Source organism: Sebastes umbrosus, chromosome 12, assembly GCF_015220745.1.
Source record: "Sebastes umbrosus isolate fSebUmb1 chromosome 12, fSebUmb1.pri, whole genome shotgun sequence".
Lineage (NCBI taxonomy): Eukaryota > Metazoa > Chordata > Actinopteri > Perciformes > Sebastidae > Sebastes > Sebastes umbrosus.
The window spans coordinates 6,130,455-6,139,678 of record NC_051280.1 but is presented as its reverse complement, the minus strand read 5'-3'; the positions used below and the strand labels follow the sequence as shown (position 1 = coordinate 6,139,678).

The following is a 9,224-nucleotide window of genomic DNA, read 5'->3' as shown; positions in this document are numbered from 1 at the left end:
CAACTAAGCCAACCAATACAAGTCAGCACTTGATTGCTATGACATCTGGAAATGCCCAAAAGGTAGCTTGTCAGAAAGAGAGATATGGAAATTAATTTCAACCAACAGAACAATGACTTGCATCCTCAAAAATCATAACCTGACACATACACTTTCCTTTTGTTTTTACAATGGGGTGTGACTGATGGCTTACCAGCATTCAAGAATTCCTCCAAGCTCAGTTCACGGATCCTGACATATTTCTGTTCATTATTGATTTTGGTTTTAATCAACATGATGGTATCTGTAAAAACAGCAAAACTGAATCTGCATTATGATCTACAACACAAAGCTACTCTGACAGTAGCATCAGCTCCTGTTGGCATATAGTAGATGGGGAAATCGTATTGGTCGATTTAGGCTTTAAAAATCACAATCATAATTTGTCTAATTTCTAATTAATTAAATAATTCAAAGTAACTGTCTGGACTGTGTGGAGTGTCTGAGACATGCAAGCAGAAACCATTTTGACATGTGTGTAAACATAGACTAATGTTAATATTAACCTATCTAAAATGATACTTACCATCGCTGGACCACAGCTCATAACCAGCTGGAGTGTATGTTGAACAACAATATAAAGTTATTCTAAAATGCTGCTTCTGCTGAAATGCTCAAATTTGGTTTAAAAAGTGATTAAGAGAAACTTACCTCAGTCTTTCAACGAGTGCGAAATGGCGCTGAGAACATCGTGGTCTGTTGTGAAGGATGAGGAGGAGGAGGGAGGAGGAGAGAGGAGCTCTCCAGAGTACAGAGTACTCTCCAGAACACACCAGTCTGGTAACTCTGAACACTTTCACCAACACTGGGGTGTATCTTACTCTAGCTGTTGTTGTAATAACTCTGAAAGAGTCCATGTACTTTGACACTGTATATTTTACACTGAACATTTTTAACTCTGAATATTTTCACCTACACTGGAGGGTATGTTACTCCGGCTGTTGTTGTAATGACTCTGAAAGAGTTCATATACTTTGACAAGGCATATTTAACTCTGGGGAATTTACTGTGTAAGGAGCAAGGAGAAACTGAATTTTAAAAACTTTTTTAAAAGACTTTTAGCAAAAAATTGTGGCAGTTTAAATGAGTCATACAACACATATTTATGAGCTACAGAATATAACTTTCTTTGGATCCCTTGACTGTGTACCCTAAAAGCCCACAAATCACAATGTATGATCAGGGGCATCCATTGTGATACAAGTTAAACAAACTAATGGGCCAAAGTACAAATGGTAGGGATACAAATTGAGCTGGCAAGAAATGGCACTATAATGTACTTCAAATGTAACAGAAACAATGACTTACGCGTTTTGTAGAGGAAGCAAACTTTAAATGTTTCCCAGTCTGATCCTGGTTGCTCATGTTGCTGCAGAGCTCGCTTTATCCGACTATGAAAAGTATATGGAGGCCAATAGCAGGTATCCTCTCCGACCAACCACATACTGCTGATGACCTCCACTTCTCCCCGTCCCAAGAAATCCACCACGAGATAATAAGGGCTCTTCATCTTATGCAATGAAAAAAAGATAAGGCATTGTTCATTAGAATGATTATTTATTATTGTACATTAAAGAATAAAAACATTGCAACTTCTGATGAACACTAACTTGAAATTTAAACCAGGCCAGCTTTGCATCATGTGGATAGATGATTTTCAGCAATCAAGTCATGAAGATTTGTCAAGTCAGAAATAGGGGTGGTCAGTCAGGATTTTGCAAAATAATGTGGAGTACTGAGTAAACCCCGATCCCTCACTGCCTAACCAAGAAACTACCTTAAGCCTGACTGTCTTCTTTGAGGCGTGCTGGGCTCGAGGCAAATTTAAACACAGAACAGCATTATCAGCCTGAGACAAGGCCAAAGGCACTGAAAAGTGTACCCCCAACAGAGACTATAATCTCCACCCAGGATTACCTCAAAACAAAAAAGGCAAAATAATAAAGTAGTGAGCCGATGGAAGAACTGATGAAAATCAGTTCAGCTGGTTCATTCGGCGCCTACCTTACTCCTTAAGGTATTTCTCCTACCCTGAGTGCCCATTACTGTGATTATGCAGATAATCTCATCAAGTACTTCCTTGAACAGTTCTGGGGTCTCATTTATAAAACAGTGCGTAGGATCCATACTAAAAATGTACGTGCGCACAAAAGCCGAAAATGGCGCGCGCCAAAAAAATCTGACTTATAACACCGTGCGTACGCACACCTGCACGCAATGTTCCCTTTATAAATCACAGTCCACCTGGAAATGTGCACCACCCACTGACGCAGTTCATCGGGCAAGTTATCAAAGCTGGAATTGTCATCCTCATCACTAAAAACATCCTCTTCCTCACTAAAGTTGCTGAGACAGTCGCTGAATCGCTCATCGTCATTGTCAATGTAGATGTCATTGTTAATGTAGCGGTGCACAGAATGATGTCCCACAGGCTCAGTCTGGTGCTACACATTTATTTAAGATGTCCTGCAAAATGTAAAATAATGCTTTAGGTTGACATCGCTACACAGTGTATTCTGTTTCTATCTTGTACACAGAGATTCTCATTATCTCACGTATTCACGCGAGACTTCCCTGTGACGCTCCCTTCACCTACACGGCTTCTGTAGCGACACTGCCACCTACTGGTGATCTACTGGCACAACACCCTAATAATGACACTGGCAATAAATAACACTGTACCCTAAATTATAACCACATGGAACTCTTTCTTCTTATAAACACATATGAAACATGACAAACTCTCTTCACTTGCATTACACCCAAGAAATGGTTCTCTTTTATAACCTACACATGACTGATTATGCCACATCAACGTCAATGTTATTGTCAAAGCCAGTGTCATCGTCAAAGTCAATGTCATTGTTGTGTTCAGTAACTGTGATGGTATCACAAGTCATGTCTTCTTCATCATGCGTCTCTTCATAATTTGCCCCAGGAGAGTCATTGGGACTGGTCATGTCGAGGTCAGGGTCATTTTTTTGGTGGAGTTTGGAGCTCATGCAGAACATTCTGGACACGCCTCCATTTCGTAACTGAACTCACACCTCCAAATTCTGCCATGTTTTCTACAAGAATGGAAAAACTCAGTAGCATGGATCCATTTTTATGGGCAGAAATACCGTATGTGTTGAATTTGAGTTGCTCAACTTGAATAACTGCATTAAAAAAGAGAGAGTTGAATTTTCAGTGAGGATCAAATACAGTTTTAGAGCAACTGAATTCAATTTCATAATGTTACATTCAGTTTCAAGTTTATTGGAATTCACTTCCAAATTAAGAAATTCAGTTTCAAATTATGCTATTCAGATTCAGTTTTTCAATGCAATTATTCAAGTTAAACAATAGAAATTCAAATTATGTGATTCAAATTCAGTTTTTAATGAATGCAAATAATACTTACTCTTCACCCAGTGGAAGAAAACAGAAAAATCCAAGAAAATGACAGGAACACCTGGAAAAAAGACAAATTAACGAAGATTATAATACAGTTACATGTAAGTCAGGTTGTGTAATAGAAACATTATGCAGATCAACAACATGAAACTATATAGAACAACTATCAAGACCTGCAACACTTGATCATAGTACTGGCGTTTCCCAGCATGCACTGATGTTTTGCCGTATCTCGGCGGTTTTGTCTCTGCTGAAACCACAGCAGAGACTTTGCAGTATATGGCTAAAACCATGGCTGAAACTCATGTTGAAACCCTTCAAATATGTTCTGCAGCCATTTCCCCTCTCCCTCCCCCCCCCCAAACTATATTGAACCTGCAGCTGTTCAAATCTCGAGAGGTTACTGTTGCTGATGTCAGTATGACATCACAGGTGGGAGTTTGTAACATGGTTTGTAGCGATAACAGAAGTAGAAGCTGGTGACACGTGTTGGCGGATGCAGCGCTCTGAATTTGGCCGAAGTACAGCCGTGTTTTGGACTCGATTTTGCCGTTGTGAACTAATAATTTATGGACATTGTCGTTGAATCTTGCTTTGTGGATTAACGGACATCGATAAAGTCACATGCTACAGTCGACGAGTTGAACGCAGGGGTTGAACAGGGAAGAACGGGATTCTCACCATGTGGATAACATGGTTAAGGTAAGTTAGGTTTTACGTTAGTTCAAGTGGCCATAAGTAATGTACTCAGCGTAAAACCCAATTATTTAATAGTTATAAAAAGTGATTGATGTATTTTTGGAGCACCTCTAAAGGTGATCTAACTTCCCGGAGTAACGTAGCACGTTATCGTGCGTGCATGTGTGCACGCGCACTTGTGCGCGTTCGCTCGCGTTTGTGTGTAAGTTATAACGTTATGTACCAGTGATATTTATTATATTTATTTGAGGTTAAGGTTACGCTATATCCCAGCAAAACACGGCAGTATCCTCACTTTAAGCGATGACAACGTTAGCCCTATCTGTGTCATGGCTACGATCGTATAACATCCAGATAACTACTGTAACCACCGGAAATCACTGGTGACGTTAATGGCAGTTAATGGCAGTTAATGGCAGTTGACAAATTATTGTCAACTGCCATTAACTGCCATTAACTCTAATGATTACGGCTTTGAAACGGCTTACAATGAAACACTTAATGTTATATCGATTGTGAATATAACTTTAATCTCTGTAATGTTAATCGTTAGCACGCTGTTCATTGCTACGTAACGTTAGCTTAGTGAGCAAGTTAGTACACTGCAGAGTAACGAGAGAACATTAGCTAGCTAACAAAACAGTTATCACAGCTAACGTTAGGGACATTACAGCTGTTACAGCTATTTAATCTAAACTACAGAAATTACATTTTCACTTATTAAATAATGCAATACAATCACTACATATTTCCATTGACCCACCGTTATTGTTCTGAATAATCCTACTAATAAGACAACTCCGATGTTTTAAAAAGGTTTTTTTTCCCGCCGTTCGGGGAGGCTTGAATGCACGAGCCAAAGACTTTTTTTACTGTGTGTGTGTGTGTGTGTGTGTGTGTGTGTGTGTGTGTTGAAAACAGCTGTGACGTTGTAGGTTTTAATGTGTTTACAACATACTGTAAATGACTCCTAAATGTGTATTAAGGTCTGTTTATAAGGTAATTACTTTCTGCAAGCTTTTATTTTGAAAGTCGCCTTTTTACATTACGTGACTTTTATTTTGACGCCACCTCCTGGCGGAAGAAGGATAGTGCTACGCTGATTTACTGAAGGAGGGAAAGCACGCAATTGCGCTGCTTTATGTCATCATAAACTGATAATTAAGCGCCTAGCCAGTACGGGAACAAGGTATTGTGTGTCTAATGTGTTTTATGATTATATGCAGTAACATTATGTGATTTAGATGAACGCACTTACAGTGTGTGTGTTTAATTGTGTTGTCATTCTGACGGTCTTGCTAACATTAGCTTTTCATGGACATTGCTGTAATGCTAGCTTTCTAGCTTTTCATGTACACATATTAGGCTTAAGATTTGATTGGTGTTAATGTGTATGGCAAATACAGTATATGGATAAGGTTTGTAATGTTTACATTTTTAGTAAGAGCTTATTGTATTTTATTTGTCTGTCCTTTAGCTCTTACGGTGTTTTCTGAAGAAAAGGTGTTTTAAGGAAGAAAGGTGTTTTCTGAAGGAAGGATTTTACAGAAAGCAAAGTGAATTTGTGTTCAAAATATGGCTGACGGCTGAACATAAATAAAAGGCTTCTGAAACATCAGTACGCTTCACCATTGTCTGGCTGGGGTTCGCTACACATACTAATAAGTATACAATATACTGTATATTTGTGGGAAATTATATTTGAAATGTTGGTGGTTATATTTTATTTATTTTATTATTTTTTAATGGAGAGATACCGGCGAGACTGTTGCATTGTGGGTTTGTTTTTAGCTTTATCCTGTGAGTGTCAAAGGACAGAGGGTGTACATTATACAGGTTGTACCTCTGGGGCAAATTTGTGATACTGGGCTGTATAAATTAAATTTGATTGAATTGAAAATTAATTAAGTAGGCTACACGCACACTAGGGAACAGCATATGTACATACACTAGTGCTCATTTCAGATTTTTTGCTCAGATCTAAGATTTTTGTGAAATGTGACCAATATCAGATTCCAGTGTGAGCTGGTCAAGATCCTGATCTGACCCACATGAGCAAAAAGATAATAACAAAGATGTCACACACACACACACATATACAGTTTATACTTTATATACACTTGAGAGATTCTCATGAGATTGTTGTCTGCAAGATCATGCAAATTGAAAGAACAACTTTTATAAATTAATTTAAGATCACAACTGGTCTGTTAATATATCTTTTGTTTGCATAACACTTTCAGTTTCAAAAGTGTATTTTTTATTTTTTTTGCTCAGACTATCCTGAGCTGTAAGCCTGGAAGAGACCAAGCTGACAGAACTGAGGAGACAGAGCCTGTCAGACAAGGAAGACCTGGAGGAGAACACGGGACAAGAGGCTCAGCAGATGGCAAAGGATTCAGATGAGCAGTGGAGGACGGTCCTGCAGACCACCGAGAACACTCTGAAGAAAGCTCAGGTCCATTATTCGCCCTCCAGGAAGCTGGAGGCGTTCTGCACCAAGGCAGGGAGCACCAAAACCCTCATCCTACCAACATATACAAAGTAGGGATGTTAATATTTAACCGTTAACCAACATTAAGAATTTTGACTATCAGTTAAACGGTTAACAGAAATATTAAAAATGAAATAAAAAGCTGAGCAAAACCCAGAGGAGCAGCTTGTCACTTAAAGGAGAAGAGCTGGTCCACCTTAAGTGAGCCTGAACTGGAGTTGTTGCTAACGCTGGAGTTAACCGCCTTCACTTTAATCTGCAGGTGGAGCTTGGCTTGTGTCTTGAAGAGTTGCAGGATTTATTAGCCGACAAGTAAACTGCACACACACTGCACTGCTGCGTTCACAGCTATAACATTATTGATAACTTCATACTCTCCGTCGTCACACACGCGGCCTGTCGGACACTCGATAAGAGTACGCAAGGCAGACACACAGCTGACAACCTCGCAGCTAAACTAAAATGATGCGGTGGAGACTTTTACTGGGAAAGTGTCTGCATGTGTCCACGACACTATGCCGCGTCATGGCTGCTACAGTAACTCTCCTGGCAGGGTGAACTGGGGACTCAGTTGTTTGTTTTGCGCATACACTGCAGCTGATGATAAATGATGGATTTAACCTGTTTGTGCATCGGCTTATCATTGCAGCAGGGCGGTTTGTTTGGCACTAAAACCACAGCACCGCTGCATGAAACCCAATAGAAACACACTAATCTTGTCGGTTAACGGTTAATAATCGGTTAACGACGGTTGGTTATTGGTTAGAGAAAAAAATCCAAAATTAGCATCCCTAATACAAGGACTACCGACCAGGTAGTCTGAATTCATCAATCAAAAAGGGAAACAGGAACACCGACGACGGTGAATATACGTCGTTTTGATACGTACATGAAACAAAGCAGCGTTGCCGACCATTTTCACAACGCTCTCACTCACCACTTAGCTTCATTCCAGATGTTAATGTCGTGAAAATATCTTAGTACTGGAATGATCAGATGAGATGAAGATGAAAAAATTAGAAAAGCTTTCTGTGTTTTTCCTCTTGACTTTACTCGTTTTCTTGCTTTTCTCACTTACGTTTCTCTTCTTGTGCACTGAAGCTGAACCGCCATCAGATGGATTTCTCTCACTGACGAGCTCTGCCGGCCCTGCCGCCACTTCATCAGCGGAAAAGCTTCCAACACGGGCAGACAAGAGCTGTGTGTGCAGAACACACCGAAAAAAACTGCCCCAAATTGTCTGAAACTGTCCGATGGCCGACTGTCGGTTTGGTGTGTCTGGGCCTTAAGGGGAGCGGCACTCAGGGCAGCCATGTTCAGATATAGGACAGGCTGAAAACAGCACAGGTAAAACTTAAAGTATGAGGGCTTTTTAAAATATGTAATGTAATTGAATAGGTATTCACTTAGGACTGTATAGGTGTTTGTTGAACAGTAGCGATGTTGCGGTGTGTCGGTTAGAACACACAGGCAATCAGATATGGTTGATTCCTCTTTACTGATTTATCTCAACACAACAGTAGAGGCTTAAAGGTGTCCAGCCGAAGGATGTGTGGTCTATAACAAGAAGAACAAATACAAAGGTGCCACAATATAATGAGAATTAAAGTAACCAGATATATTTCACTTAAATGGCTTATTATTAGCAAAAGGAATACATTTTCCATGAGCTGGTTTCTATGGCACATGAGAAAATACAGCTAAACCGTACACTACAAGATGATTCTGAGAACATGTGAGGAGAGAAATAGGCATTAACGTAACAGAATATTGATTCATATTTGATCAGCGCTGCCTAGTTTGACCGTTTGGTCGGAGTTCAGAGTGATTGACAGCCGGCTCTCATAGACAGCAGATGGACAGCAGACCTCAGATCAGCTCTGACTGCTTGTTTTCCTCCGGTCTGTGAAATCTGGCAGATGCCGTTGGGAGCACTGGAGGACACCGGAGGACACAGAGGGACATTATTTTTTCCAGGTTACCTGTTTCATGTACTACTGTCAGGATATAGCGAACATTTTATAAAAAATAACTGTTTTCAATCATATTTGCTCCAATCTCGCCTACTTCAGCTTTAATTCCCTGTGTTGGATGTGAAAATATTCTGGCTCCACAGCTGTTTTCCCCCACTTTATCTATTCAAATTATTTGAAAACTACAGACCCAGATCCCAGTGCCAAAGGTAGAATAAACACCCAGTAGTTTTAATGGGAAGGCAGGTTATGTTACTTACTGATCTTGCTTAGTAGAAAGATTTTCCATCTTCGCCTTCTTTGCCTCCTTCATCAACGGGGGCCTCTTTGCTGGGTAGAGTTTCCACAGTTACTGTTAAAGGTGCTAAATATGATATCACAGGATTAATATATCATCATCAACTATTGTCTATGTAAAGATATAGAGGAGTGATATCTACCTGAGTCTATGATATCAACATTAATATATCATCATCAACTATTGTCTATGTAAATATATAGAGAAATGTCTACATAAGTCTATGATATCAGTATTAATATATCATCAACTATTGTCTATATATAGATATAGGGGAGTAATGTCTACATGAGTCTATGATATCAACATTAATATATCATTTACT

At 39.5% G+C, this 9,224-nt stretch overlaps 1 long non-coding RNA gene across 1 annotated transcript; it reads left to right on the top strand.

The window, feature by feature from the left end:
- The first annotated feature begins 5,091 nt into the window (after positions 1 to 5,091).
- LOC119499343 lies at positions 5,092 to 5,752 on the top strand. Its single transcript, XR_005209381.1, has 2 exons — positions 5,092 to 5,323; positions 5,612 to 5,752. It is a non-coding gene; the product is annotated as an uncharacterized LOC119499343 (long non-coding RNA).
- The last annotated feature ends 3,472 nt before the right edge of the window (positions 5,753 to 9,224 follow it).